The 14,866-nt window shown below is 46.3% G+C and overlaps 7 non-coding genes across 7 annotated transcripts; all 7 read right to left on the bottom strand.

Annotated features, from left to right (window-relative positions):
• Positions 1 to 507: 507 nt before the first annotated feature.
• LOC130302269 (U2 spliceosomal RNA) lies at positions 508 to 698 on the bottom strand. Its single transcript, XR_008852550.1, has one exon. It is a non-coding gene; the product is annotated as a U2 spliceosomal RNA (small nuclear RNA).
• Positions 699 to 2,784: 2,086 nt separating this feature from the next.
• LOC130302268 (U2 spliceosomal RNA) lies at positions 2,785 to 2,975 on the bottom strand. Its single transcript, XR_008852549.1, has one exon. It is a non-coding gene; the product is annotated as a U2 spliceosomal RNA (small nuclear RNA).
• Positions 2,976 to 5,081: 2,106 nt separating this feature from the next.
• Positions 5,082 to 5,272, bottom strand: LOC130302267 (U2 spliceosomal RNA). The gene has a single exon (XR_008852548.1). It is a non-coding gene; the product is annotated as a U2 spliceosomal RNA (small nuclear RNA).
• A 2,087-nt stretch (positions 5,273 to 7,359) lies between these two features.
• On the bottom strand, positions 7,360 to 7,550 carry LOC130302266 (U2 spliceosomal RNA). The gene has a single exon (XR_008852547.1). It is a non-coding gene; the product is annotated as a U2 spliceosomal RNA (small nuclear RNA).
• A 2,103-nt stretch (positions 7,551 to 9,653) lies between these two features.
• LOC130302265 (U2 spliceosomal RNA) lies at positions 9,654 to 9,844 on the bottom strand. Its single transcript, XR_008852546.1, has one exon. It is a non-coding gene; the product is annotated as a U2 spliceosomal RNA (small nuclear RNA).
• A 2,077-nt stretch (positions 9,845 to 11,921) lies between these two features.
• Positions 11,922 to 12,112, bottom strand: LOC130302264 (U2 spliceosomal RNA). The gene has a single exon (XR_008852545.1). It is a non-coding gene; the product is annotated as a U2 spliceosomal RNA (small nuclear RNA).
• Positions 12,113 to 14,219: 2,107 nt separating this feature from the next.
• LOC130302263 (U2 spliceosomal RNA) lies at positions 14,220 to 14,410 on the bottom strand. Its single transcript, XR_008852544.1, has one exon. It is a non-coding gene; the product is annotated as a U2 spliceosomal RNA (small nuclear RNA).
• Between the last annotated feature and the right edge of the window lie 456 nt (positions 14,411 to 14,866).

Here is a 14,866-nt window from a genome sequence, read left to right as displayed (position 1 = left end):
AGCAATGACACACCTGTGTGAACAGCCAGGAGACCCCCCCCCCCATGTTATGTTACATAGTTACATAGTTAGTACGGTCGAAAAAAGACATATGTCCATCAAGTTCAACCAGGGAATTAAGGGGTAGGGGTGTGGCGCGATATTGGGGAAGGGATGAGATTTTATATTTCTTCATAAGCATTAATCTTATTTTGTCAATTAGGAACATTCAGCACCCACCCGCTATCAAGGCAGCTGCCTATCATGTCATGCCCTACCTGCACAGGTGTGCTGGCTACTCAAATGATCCAATTAAGGAGGCCATTTAGTCAGCAGCAGCAGAAGTCCTGTGCCTGGACGCTCCAACAGGGGCCAGACACAAGCAGAAGCAGAAGCAGCAGAAGCAGCAGCAGCACCACCTTTTGTTTTTTGGCTGCAGCAGCAGCAAGGCCCACAGGGCTGGCTAGCTGGCTAGCCAGCAAGCAGGTAGCAATGAAAGTAGGAATCTTTCTTTTTAACCCTGTAAGGGGGTGGTGCACTGTACCCGAAGATACTGCCATATCGGGTCAATGCATAGGGCGACGGAAGCAAGCTTCGAAATCGGCCCCCGTTCTCAAAAATCCATTTAATATATGGTCCCCAGATAGGGGACGTATCAGATATTAAACTGATAAGAACAGATACTACACTTGATCTTAGCCAAAAGGCCGAGAAGCGATAACCGTGAAAGGGGCGGGCCCAACAAGGTCCCCTTCATGGGCACTATCACTGCTTGCTGTCAGGGAGGCTGCCAGACAATTTTCCATGCACACTCTGGGCTGGGGGGCAGTCAACCACCAGTACACACAGCAGAACCTAAACCCATACCATTATTGCTAAGCAGCAAGACAGGGGCCCATTGCACTCCCACGGGGCCTTTTTAAATGCAATCCATAACCCGGATTTGCCAGGAACCCTTCTTACTCCTCCTACTTGCATGTGACACTGGGCTTAGGATCTGCATAGGAAACACACACACAAGCACACACCTACCTTTGTTGCCTGCAGATGCCTCCTTGGCTGTCCCCAAACGGTATCAAACCAACACCCACGGGAAGCTGTAAGCATAGAGGACATGCCTGCACCCCATTGGACTTACCTGTGTGGGTTAAATCCGGGTTATTTGACAACCTATGGCGGTGATGGTTCTGCTCAGGCAGAGCAGTGCTGATGCTCCTCATAAAGCTGTCGCTGCTGTGAAGGTTCTAGGTGACATCACAAATCCCTATGGTTACATACACAACAAAGCTGGGTTGTTGTTGTTTACACTCTGCAAGGCCTGTGGAAGTGAGTGACATCATAGCACTGTAGTTCTGAGGGTTCAAGATGGATGCAACAATCTCCTGTTGCTTCTATGAAGGCCGTAATAGACGACATCACCAAACAGCTCCATAGTCACATACACAGCAAAGGAGAGATGTTGTTTACACCTAGTGATGTCAGTGGTATTGAGTGACATCACAGCACAGTGCTAAGGCTCCTGGGCCTGGACACAGCAGCGGCTGCAATATCTCAACGGAGAATACGTTTATATCTATGTGTGTGTGTGCGCATATATATATATATATATATATATATATATATATATATATATATTTCTCCGCCGAAATCACTTTTAAACCCATTTCCACCTTTTTTTCCCTTCTCTTCCTCTTACTTTTTTTTCACGTTTTTTTACGTTTTTCTCCTTTTCGCCTCTTTTCTGGGCGTATTATTCTTCTTTTTCTTCTTTTTTTTCGTCTAATGCATACCCCATCAGTGCAGCAATGCTTATTCAATACCGCCAGCAGATGGAGACACTGGGGGATAATTTTCTAAGGATTTATACTGATTTTTCCTGTCTGAATTTGTCGCACAGAAAGTTGCAGGCCAAATATGTGTGACATTTCTGCGACTTTAGCTTCTAGAGCATTTTTACAACATTATACATAGGTGCTGAATACATAAAAAGCGACTGTTCAACGACAGACAAGTCGCATCGGCTGAAAGTAGGCCAGAATGTCAGTCCATGTTGGAGCAGGTTTAGATACAGTCTAAAGCATAGATCTCAAAGTCTGTGCACAGAATTTAGCAAGGGCCTCGCACCTTCTGATGCATCAGGTAGGTGCACAATAGCATAGCCTAACCCTCTGTACTTTGGTCTATATTGATGCGGGACATAGACAGCCAGCTGATGACCAATCCATTAGTGCAATGGATGGCTGGAAGCATTTGTCTTTGCCTTTGCAATACCACAGAAGCAATGCATGGTCAATGTACAGCAATGACACACCTGTGTGAACAGCCAGGAGACCCCCCCCCCCATGTTATGTTACATAGTTACATAGTTAGTACGGTCGAAAAAAGACATATGTCCATCAAGTTCAACCAGGGAATTAAGGGGTAGGGGTGTGGCGCGATATTGGGGAAGGGATGAGATTTTATATTTCTTCATAAGCATTAATCTTATTTTGTCAATTAGGAACATTCAGCACCCACCCGCTATCAAGGCAGCTGCCTATCATGTCATGCCCTACCTGCACAGGTGTGCTGGCTACTCAAATGATCCAATTAAGGAGGCCATTTAGTCAGCAGCAGCAGAAGTCCTGTGCCTGGACGCTCCAACAGGGGCCAGACACAAGCAGAAGCAGAAGCAGCAGAAGCAGCAGCAGCACCACCTTTTGTTTTTTGGCTGCAGCAGCAGCAAGGCCCACAGGGCTGGCTAGCTGGCTAGCCAGCAAGCAGGTAGCAATGAAAGTAGGAATCTTTCTTTTTAACCCTGTAAGGGGGTGGTGCACTGTACCCGAAGATACTGCCATATCGGGTCAATGCATAGGGCGACGGAAGCAAGCTTCGAAATCGGCCCCCGTTCTCAAAAATCCATTTAATATATGGTCCCCAGATAGGGGACGTATCAGATATTAAACTGATAAGAACAGATACTACACTTGATCTTAGCCAAAAGGCCGAGAAGCGATAACCGTGAAAGGGGCGGGCCCAACAAGGTCCCCTTCATGGGCACTATCACTGCTTGCTGTCAGGGAGGCTGCCAGACAATTTTCCATGCACACTCTGGGCTGGGGGGCAGTCAACCACCAGTACACACAGCAGAACCTAAACCCATACCATTATTGCTAAGCAGCAAGACAGGGGCCCATTGCACTCCCACGGGGCCTTTTTAAATGCAATCCATAACCCGGATTTGCCAGGAACCCTTCTTACTCCTCCTACTTGCATGTGACACTGGGCTTAGGATCTGCATAGGAAACACACACACAAGCACACACCTACCTTTGTTGCCTGCAGATGCCTCCTTGGCTGTCCCCAAACGGTATCAAACCAACACCCACGGGAAGCTGTAAGCATAGAGGACATGCCTGCACCCCATTGGACTTACCTGTGTGGGTTAAATCCGGGTTATTTGACAACCTATGGCGGTGATGGTTCTGCTCAGGCAGAGCAGTGCTGATGCTCCTCATAAAGCTGTCGCTGCTGTGAAGGTTCTAGGTGACATCACAAATCCCTATGGTTACATACACAACAAAGCTGGGTTGTTGTTGTTTACACTCTGCAAGGCCTGTGGAAGTGAGTGACATCATAGCACTGTAGTTCTGAGGGTTCAAGATGGATGCAACAATCTCCTGTTGCTTCTATGAAGGCCGTAATAGACGACATCACCAAACAGCTCCATAGTCACATACACAGCAAAGGAGAGATGTTGTTTACACCTAGTGATGTCAGTGGTATTGAGTGACATCACAGCACAGTGCTAAGGCTCCTGGGCCTGGACACAGCAGCGGCTGCAATATCTCAACGGAGAATACGTTTATATCTATGTGTGTGTGTGCGCATATATATATATATATATATATATATATATATATATATATATATATATATATATTTCTCCGCCGAAATCACTTTTAAACCCATTTCCACCTTTTTTTCCCTTCTCTTCCTCTTACTTTTTTTTCACGTTTTTTTACGTTTTTCTCCTTTTCGCCTCTTTTCTGGGCGTATTATTCTTCTTTTTCTTCTTTTTTTTCGTCTAATGCATACCCCATCAGTGCAGCAATGCTTATTCAATACCGCCAGCAGATGGAGACACTGGGGGATAATTTTCTAAGGATTTATACTGATTTTTCCTGTCTGAATTTGTCGCACAGAAAGTTGCAGGCCAAATATGTGTGACATTTCTGCGACTTTAGCTTCTAGAGCATTTTTACAACATTATACATAGGTGCTGAATACATAAAAAGCGACTGTTCAGCGGCAGACAAGTCGCATCGGCTGAAAGTAGGCCAGAATGTCAGTCCATGTTGGAGCAGGTTTAGATACAGTCTAAAGCATAGATCTCAAAGTCTGTGCACAGAATTTAGCAAGGGCCTCGCACCTTCTGATGCATCAGGTAGGTGCACAATAGCATAGCCTAACCCTCTGTACTTTGGTCTATATTGATGCGGGACATAGACAGCCAGCTGATGACCAATCCATTAGTGCAATGGATGGCTGGAAGCATTTGTCTTTGCCTTTGCAATACCACAGAAGCAATGCATGGTCAATGTACAGCAATGACACACCTGTGTGAACAGCCAGGAGACCCCCCCCCCCCCCCCCCCCCATGTTATGTTACATAGTTACATAGTTAGTACGGTCGAAAAAAGACATATGTCCATCAAGTTCAACCAGGGAATTAAGGGGTAGGGGTGTGGCGCGATATTGGGGAAGGGATGAGATTTTATATTTCTTCATAAGCATTAATCTTATTTTGTCAATTAGGAACATTCAGCACCCACCCGCTATCAAGGCAGCTGCCTATCATGTCATGCCCTACCTGCACAGGTGTGCTGGCTACTCAAATGATCCAATTAAGGAGGCCATTTAGTCAGCAGCAGCAGAAGTCCTGTGCCTGGACGCTCCAACAGGGGCCAGACACAAGCAGAAGCAGAAGCAGCAGAAGCAGCAGCAGCACCACCTTTTGTTTTTTGGCTGCAGCAGCAGCAAGGCCCACAGGGCTGGCTAGCTGGCTAGCCAGCAAGCAGGTAGCAATGAAAGTAGGAATCTTTCTTTTTAACCCTGTAAGGGGGTGGTGCACTGTACCCGAAGATACTGCCATATCGGGTCAATGCATAGGGCGACGGAAGCAAGCTTCGAAATCGGCCCCCGTTCTCAAAAATCCATTTAATATATGGTCCCCAGATAGGGGACGTATCAGATATTAAACTGATAAGAACAGATACTACACTTGATCTTAGCCAAAAGGCCGAGAAGCGATAACCGTGAAAGGGGCGGGCCCAACAAGGTCCCCTTCATGGGCACTATCACTGCTTGCTGTCAGGGAGGCTGCCAGACAATTTTCCATGCACACTCTGGGCTGGGGGGCAGTCAACCACCAGTACACACAGCAGAACCTAAACCCATACCATTATTGCTAAGCAGCAAGACAGGGGCCCATTGCACTCCCACGGGGCCTTTTTAAATGCAATCCATAACCCGGATTTGCCAGGAACCCTTCTTACTCCTCCTACTTGCATGTGACACTGGGCTTAGGATCTGCATAGGAAACACACACACAAGCACACACCTACCTTTGTTGCCTGCAGATGCCTCCTTGGCTGTCCCCAAACGGTATCAAACCAACACCCACGGGAAGCTGTAAGCATAGAGGACATGCCTGCACCCCATTGGACTTACCTGTGTGGGTTAAATCCGGGTTATTTGACAACCTATGGCGGTGATGGTTCTGCTCAGGCAGAGCAGTGCTGATGCTCCTCATAAAGCTGTCGCTGCTGTGAAGGTTCTAGGTGACATCACAAATCCCTATGGTTACATACACAACAAAGCTGGGTTGTTGTTGTTTACACTCTGCAAGGCCTGTGGAAGTGAGTGACATCATAGCACTGTAGTTCTGAGGGTTCAAGATGGATGCAACAATCTCCTGTTGCTTCTATGAAGGCCGTAATAGACGACATCACCAAACAGCTCCATAGTCACATACACAGCAAAGGAGAGATGTTGTTTACACCTAGTGATGTCAGTGGTATTGAGTGACATCACAGCACAGTGCTAAGGCTCCTGGGCCTGGACACAGCAGCGGCTGCAATATCTCAACGGAGAATACGTTTATATCTATGTGTGTGTGTGCGCATATATATATATATATATATATATATATATATATATATATATATTTCTCCGCCGAAATCACTTTTAAACCCATTTCCACCTTTTTTTCCCTTCTCTTCCTCTTACTTTTTTTTCACGTTTTTTTACGTTTTTCTCCTTTTCGCCTCTTTTCTGGGCGTATTATTCTTCTTTTTCTTCTTTTTTTTCGTCTAATGCATACCCCATCAGTGCAGCAATGCTTATTCAATACCGCCAGCAGATGGAGACACTGGGGGATAATTTTCTAAGGATTTATACAGATTTTTCCTGTCTGAATTTGTCGCACAGAAAGTTGCAGGCCAAATATGTGTGACATTTCTGCGACTTTAGCTTCTAGAGCATTTTTACAACATTATACATAGGTGCTGAATACATAAAAAGCGACTGTTCAGCGACAGACAAGTCGCATCGGCTGAAAGTAGGCCAGAATGTCAGTCCATGTTGGAGCAGGTTTAGATACAGTCTAAAGCATAGATCTCAAAGTCTGTGCACAGAATTTAGCAAGGGCCTCGCACCTTCTGATGCATCAGGTAGGTGCACAATAGCATAGCCTAACCCTCTGTACTTTGGTCTATATTGATGCGGGACATAGACAGCCAGCTGATGACCAATCCATTAGTGCAATGGATGGCTGGAAGCATTTGTCTTTGCCTTTGCAATACCACAGAAGCAATGCATGGTCAATGTACAGCAATGACACACCTGTGTGAACAGCCAGGAGACCCCCCCCCCCCATGTTATGTTACATAGTTACATAGTTAGTACGGTCGAAAAAAGACATATGTCCATCAAGTTCAACCAGGGAATTAAGGGGTAGGGGTGTGGCGCGATATTGGGGAAGGGATGAGATTTTATATTTCTTCATAAGCATTAATCTTATTTTGTCAATTAGGAACATTCAGCACCCACCCGCTATCAAGGCAGCTGCCTATCATGTCATGCCCTACCTGCACAGGTGTGCTGGCTACTCAAATGATCCAATTAAGGAGGCCATTTAGTCAGCAGCAGCAGAAGTCCTGTGCCTGGACGCTCCAACAGGGGCCAGACACAAGCAGAAGCAGAAGCAGCAGAAGCAGCAGCAGCACCACCTTTTGTTTTTTGGCTGCAGCAGCAGCAAGGCCCACAGGGCTGGCTAGCTGGCTAGCCAGCAAGCAGGTAGCAATGAAAGTAGGAATCTTTCTTTTTAACCCTGTAAGGGGGTGGTGCACTGTACCCGAAGATACTGCCATATCGGGTCAATGCATAGGGCGACGGAAGCAAGCTTCGAAATCGGCCCCCGTTCTCAAAAATCCATTTAATATATGGTCCCCAGATAGGGGACGTATCAGATATTAAACTGATAAGAACAGATACTACACTTGATCTTAGCCAAAAGGCCGAGAAGCGATAACCGTGAAAGGGGCGGGCCCAACAAGGTCCCCTTCATGGGCACTATCACTGCTTGCTGTCAGGGAGGCTGCCAGACAATTTTCCATGCACACTCTGGGCTGGGGGGCAGTCAACCACCAGTACACACAGCAGAACCTAAACCCATACCATTATTGCTAAGCAGCAAGACAGGGGCCCATTGCACTCCCACGGGGCCTTTTTAAATGCAATCCATAACCCGGATTTGCCAGGAACCCTTCTTACTCCTCCTACTTGCATGTGACACTGGGCTTAGGATCTGCATAGGAAACACACACACAAGCACACACCTACCTTTGTTGCCTGCAGATGCCTCCTTGGCTGTCCCCAAACGGTATCAAACCAACACCCACGGGAAGCTGTAAGCATAGAGGACATGCCTGCACCCCATTGGACTTACCTGTGTGGGTTAAATCCGGGTTATTTGACAACCTATGGCGGTGATGGTTCTGCTCAGGCAGAGCAGTGCTGATGCTCCTCATAAAGCTGTCGCTGCTGTGAAGGTTCTAGGTGACATCACAAATCCCTATGGTTACATACACAACAAAGCTGGGTTGTTGTTGTTTACACTCTGCAAGGCCTGTGGAAGTGAGTGACATCATAGCACTGTAGTTCTGAGGGTTCAAGATGGATGCAACAATCTCCTGTTGCTTCTATGAAGGCCGTAATAGACGACATCACCAAACAGCTCCATAGTCACATACACAGCAAAGGAGAGATGTTGTTTACACCTAGTGATGTCAGTGGTATTGAGTGACATCACAGCACAGTGCTAAGGCTCCTGGGCCTGGACACAGCAGCGGCTGCAATATCTCAACGGAGAATACGTTTATATCTATGTGTGTGTGTGCGCATATATATATATATATATATATATATATATATATATATATATATATATATATATATTTCTCCGCCGAAATCACTTTTAAACCCATTTCCACCTTTTTTTCCCTTCTCTTCCTCTTACTTTTTTTTCACGTTTTTTTACGTTTTTCTCCTTTTCGCCTCTTTTCTGGGCGTATTATTCTTCTTTTTCTTCTTTTTTTTCGTCTAATGCATACCCCATCAGTGCAGCAATGCTTATTCAATACCGCCAGCAGATGGAGACACTGGGGGATAATTTTCTAAGGATTTATACTGATTTTTCCTGTCTGAATTTGTCGCACAGAAAGTTGCAGGCCAAATATGTGTGACATTTCTGCGACTTTAGCTTCTAGAGCATTTTTACAACATTATACATAGGTGCTGAATACATAAAAAGCGACTGTTCAGCGACAGACAAGTCGCATCGGCTGAAAGTAGGCCAGAATGTCAGTCCATGTTGGAGCAGGTTTAGATACAGTCTAAAGCATAGATCTCAAAGTCTGTGCACAGAATTTAGCAAGGGCCTCGCACCTTCTGATGCATCAGGTAGGTGCACAATAGCATAGCCTAACCCTCTGTACTTTGGTCTATATTGATGCGGGACATAGACAGCCAGCTGATGACCAATCCATTAGTGCAATGGATGGCTGGAAGCATTTGTCTTTGCCTTTGCAATACCACAGAAGCAATGCATGGTCAATGTACAGCAATGACACACCTGTGTGAACAGCCAGGAGACCCCCCCCCCCCCCCCATGTTATGTTACATAGTTACATAGTTAGTACGGTCGAAAAAAGACATATGTCCATCAAGTTCAACCAGGGAATTAAGGGGTAGGGGTGTGGCGCGATATTGGGGAAGGGATGAGATTTTATATTTCTTCATAAGCATTAATCTTATTTTGTCAATTAGGAACATTCAGCACCCACCCGCTATCAAGGCAGCTGCCTATCATGTCATGCCCTACCTGCACAGGTGTGCTGGCTACTCAAATGATCCAATTAAGGAGGCCATTTAGTCAGCAGCAGCAGAAGTCCTGTGCCTGGACGCTCCAACAGGGGCCAGACACAAGCAGAAGCAGAAGCAGCAGAAGCAGCAGCAGCACCACCTTTTGTTTTTTGGCTGCAGCAGCAGCAAGGCCCACAGGGCTGGCTAGCTGGCTAGCCAGCAAGCAGGTAGCAATGAAAGTAGGAATCTTTCTTTTTAACCCTGTAAGGGGGTGGTGCACTGTACCCGAAGATACTGCCATATCGGGTCAATGCATAGGGCGACGGAAGCAAGCTTCGAAATCGGCCCCCGTTCTCAAAAATCCATTTAATATATGGTCCCCAGATAGGGGACGTATCAGATATTAAACTGATAAGAACAGATACTACACTTGATCTTAGCCAAAAGGCCGAGAAGCGATAACCGTGAAAGGGGCGGGCCCAACAAGGTCCCCTTCATGGGCACTATCACTGCTTGCTGTCAGGGAGGCTGCCAGACAATTTTCCATGCACACTCTGGGCTGGGGGGCAGTCAACCACCAGTACACACAGCAGAACCTAAACCCATACCATTATTGCTAAGCAGCAAGACAGGGGCCCATTGCACTCCCACGGGGCCTTTTTAAATGCAATCCATAACCCGGATTTGCCAGGAACCCTTCTTACTCCTCCTACTTGCATGTGACACTGGGCTTAGGATCTGCATAGGAAACACACACACAAGCACACACCTACCTTTGTTGCCTGCAGATGCCTCCTTGGCTGTCCCCAAACGGTATCAAACCAACACCCACGGGAAGCTGTAAGCATAGAGGACATGCCTGCACCCCATTGGACTTACCTGTGTGGGTTAAATCCGGGTTATTTGACAACCTATGGCGGTGATGGTTCTGCTCAGGCAGAGCAGTGCTGATGCTCCTCATAAAGCTGTCGCTGCTGTGAAGGTTCTAGGTGACATCACAAATCCCTATGGTTACATACACAACAAAGCTGGGTTGTTGTTGTTTACACTCTGCAAGGCCTGTGGAAGTGAGTGACATCATAGCACTGTAGTTCTGAGGGTTCAAGATGGATGCAACAATCTCCTGTTGCTTCTATGAAGGCCGTAATAGACGACATCACCAAACAGCTCCATAGTCACATACACAGCAAAGGAGAGATGTTGTTTACACCTAGTGATGTCAGTGGTATTGAGTGACATCACAGCACAGTGCTAAGGCTCCTGGGCCTGGACACAGCAGCGGCTGCAATATCTCAACGGAGAATACGTTTATATCTATGTGTGTGTGTGCGCATATATATATATATATATATATATATATATATATATATTTCTCCGCCGAAATCACTTTTAAACCCATTTCCACCTTTTTTTCCCTTCTCTTCCTCTTACTTTTTTTTCACGTTTTTTTACGTTTTTCTCCTTTTCGCCTCTTTTCTGGGCGTATTATTCTTCTTTTTCTTCTTTTTTTTCGTCTAATGCATACCCCATCAGTGCAGCAATGCTTATTCAATACCGCCAGCAGATGGAGACACTGGGGGATAATTTTCTAAGGATTTATACTGATTTTTCCTGTCTGAATTTGTCGCACAAAAAGTTGCAGGCCAAATATGTGTGACATTTCTGCGACTTTAGCTTCTAGAGCATTTTTACAACATTATACATAGGTGCTGAATACATAAAAAGCGACTGTTCAGCGACAGACAAGTCGCATCGGCTGAAAGTAGGCCAGAATGTCAGTCCATGTTGGAGCAGGTTTAGATACAGTCTAAAGCATAGATCTCAAAGTCTGTGCACAGAATTTAGCAAGGGCCTCGCACCTTCTGATGCATCAGGTAGGTGCACAATAGCATAGCCTAACCCTCTGTACTTTGGTCTATATTGATGCGGGACATAGACAGCCAGCTGATGACCAATCCATTAGTGCAATGGATGGCTGGAAGCATTTGTCTTTGCCTTTGCAATACCACAGAAGCAATGCATGGTCAATGTACAGCAATGACACACCTGTGTGAACAGCCAGGAGACCCCCCCCCCCCCCATGTTATGTTACATAGTTACATAGTTAGTACGGTCGAAAAAAGACATATGTCCATCAAGTTCAACCAGGGAATTAAGGGGTAGGGGTGTGGCGCGATATTGGGGAAGGGATGAGATTTTATATTTCTTCATAAGCATTAATCTTATTTTGTCAATTAGGAACATTCAGCACCCACCCGCTATCAAGGCAGCTGCCTATCATGTCATGCCCTACCTGCACAGGTGTGCTGGCTACTCAAATGATCCAATTAAGGAGGCCATTTAGTCAGCAGCAGCAGAAGTCCTGTGCCTGGACGCTCCAACAGGGGCCAGACACAAGCAGAAGCAGCAGAAGCAGCAGCAGCACCACCTTTTGTTTTTTGGCTGCAGCAGCAGCAAGGCCCACAGGGCTGGCTAGCTGGCTAGCCAGCAAGCAGGTAGCAATGAAAGTAGGAATCTTTCTTTTTAACCCTGTAAGGGGGTGGTGCACTGTACCCGAAGATACTGCCATATCGGGTCAATGCATAGGGCGACGGAAGCAAGCTTCGAAATCGGCCCCCGTTCTCAAAAATCCATTTAATATATGGTCCCCAGATAGGGGACGTATCAGATATTAAACTGATAAGAACAGATACTACACTTGATCTTAGCCAAAAGGCCGAGAAGCGATAACCGTGAAAGGGGCGGGCCCAACAAGGTCCCCTTCATGGGCACTATCACTGCTTGCTGTCAGGGAGGCTGCCAGACAATTTTCCATGCACACTCTGGGCTGGGGGGCAGTCAACCACCAGTACACACAGCAGAACCTAAACCCATACCATTATTGCTAAGCAGCAAGACAGGGGCCCATTGCACTCCCACGGGGCCTTTTTAAATGCAATCCATAACCCGGATTTGCCAGGAACCCTTCTTACTCCTCCTACTTGCATGTGACACTGGGCTTAGGATCTGCATAGGAAACACACACACAAGCACACACCTACCTTTGTTGCCTGCAGATGCCTCCTTGGCTGTCCCCAAACGGTATCAAACCAACACCCACGGGAAGCTGTAAGCATAGAGGACATGCCTGCACCCCATTGGACTTACCTGTGTGGGTTAAATCCGGGTTATTTGACAACCTATGGCGGTGATTATTCTGCTCAGGCAGAGCAGTGCTGATGCTCCTCATAAAGCTGTCGCTGCTGTGAAGGTTCTAGGTGACATCACAAATCCCTATGGTTACATACACAACAAAGCTGGGTTGTTGTTGTTTACACTCTGCAAGGCCTGTGGAAGTGAGTGACATCATAGCACTGTAGTTCTGAGGGTTCAAGATGGATGCAACAATCTCCTGTTGCTTCTATGAAGGCCGTAATAGACGACATCACCAAACAGCTCCATAGTCACATACACAGCAAAGGAGAGATGTTGTTTACACCTAGTGATGTCAGTGGTATTGAGTGACATCACAGCACAGTGCTAAGGCTCCTGGGCCTGGACACAGCAGCGGCTGCAATATCTCAACGGAGAATACGTTTATATCTATGTGTGTGTGTGCGCATATATATATATATATATATATATATATATATATATATATATATATATATCTATATATATATATATATTTCTCCGCCGAAATCACTTTTAAACCCATTTCCACCTTTTTTTCCCTTCTCTTCCTCTTACTTTTTTTTCACGTTTTTTTACGTTTTTCTCCTTTTCGCCTCTTTTCTGGGCGTATTATTCTTCTTTTTCTTCTTTTTTTTCGTCTAATGCATACCCCATCAGTGCAGCAATGCTTATTCAATACCGCCAGCAGATGGAGACACTGGGGGATAATTTTCTAAGGATTTATACTGATTTTTCCTGTCTGAATTTGTCGCACAGAAAGTTGCAGGCCAAATATGTGTGACATTTCTGCGACTTTAGCTTCTAGAGCATTTTTACAACATTATACATAGGTGCTGAATACATAAAAAGCGACTGTTCAGCGACAGACAAGTCGCATCGGCTGAAAGTAGGCCAGAATGTCAGTCCATGTTGGAGCAGGTTTAGATACAGTCTAAAGCATAGATCTCAAAGTCTGTGCACAGAATTTAGCAAGGGCCTCGCACCTTCTGATGCATCAGGTAGGTGCACAATAGCATAGCCTAACCCTCTGTACTTTGGTCTATATTGATGCGGGACATAGACAGCCAGCTGATGACCAATCCATTAGTGCAATGGATGGCTGGAAGCATTTGTCTTTGCCTTTGCAATACCACAGAAGCAATGCATGGTCAATGTACAGCAATGACACACCTGTGTGAACAGCCAGGAGACCCCCCCCATGTTATGTTACATAGTTACATAGTTAGTACGGTCGAAAAAAGACATATGTCCATCAAGTTCAACCAGGGAATTAAGGGGTAGGGGTGTGGCGCGATATTGGGGAAGGGATGAGATTTTATATTTCTTCATAAGCATTAATCTTATTTTGTCAATTAGGAACATTCAGCACCCACCCGCTATCAAGGCAGCTGCCTATCATGTCATGCCCTACCTGCACAGGTGTGCTGGCTACTCAAATGATCCAATTAAGGAGGCCATTTAGTCAGCAGCAGCAGAAGTCCTGTGCCTGGACGCTCCAACAGGGGCCAGACACAAGCAGAAGCAGAAGCAGCAGAAGCAGCAGCAGCACCACCTTTTGTTTTTTGGCTGCAGCAGCAGCAAGGCCCACAGGGCTGGCTAGCTGGCTAGCCAGCAAGCAGGTAGCAATGAAAGTAGGAATCTTTCTTTTTAACCCTGTAAGGGGGTGGTGCACTGTACCCGAAGATACTGCCATATCGGGTCAATGCATAGGGCGACGGAAGCAAGCTTCGAAATCGGCCCCCGTTCTCAAAAATCCATTTAATATATGGTCCCCAGATAGGGGACGTATCAGATATTAAACTGATAAGAACAGATACTACACTTGATCTTAGCCAAAAGGCCGAGAAGCGATAACCGTGAAAGGGGCGGGCCCAACAAGGTCCCCTTCATGGGCACTATCACTGCTTGCTGTCAGGGAGGCTGCCAGACAATTTTCCATGCACACTCTGGGCTGGGGGGCAGTCAACCACCAGTACACACAGCAGAACCTAAACCCATACCATTATTGCTAAGCAGCAAGACAGGGGCCCATTGCACTCCCACGGGGCCTTTTTAAATGCAATCCATAACCCGGATTTGCCAGGAACCCTTCTTACTCCTCCTACTTGCATGTGACACTGGGCTTAGGATCTGCATAGGAAACACACACACAAGCACACACCTACCTTTGTTGCCTGCAGATGCCTCCTTGGCTGTCCCCAAACGGTATCAAACCAACACCCACGGGAAGCTGTAAGCATAGAGGACATGCCTGCACCCCATTGGACTTACCTGTGTGGGTTAAATCCGGGTTATTTGACAACCTATG

The sequence above is a fragment of the Hyla sarda genome, unplaced genomic scaffold, assembly GCF_029499605.1.
Source record: "Hyla sarda isolate aHylSar1 unplaced genomic scaffold, aHylSar1.hap1 scaffold_1159, whole genome shotgun sequence".
Taxonomy (NCBI): domain Eukaryota; kingdom Metazoa; phylum Chordata; class Amphibia; order Anura; family Hylidae; genus Hyla; species Hyla sarda.
Note: the sequence above shows the minus strand (reverse complement) of the source record. Positions and strands in the feature narration are given on the sequence as shown.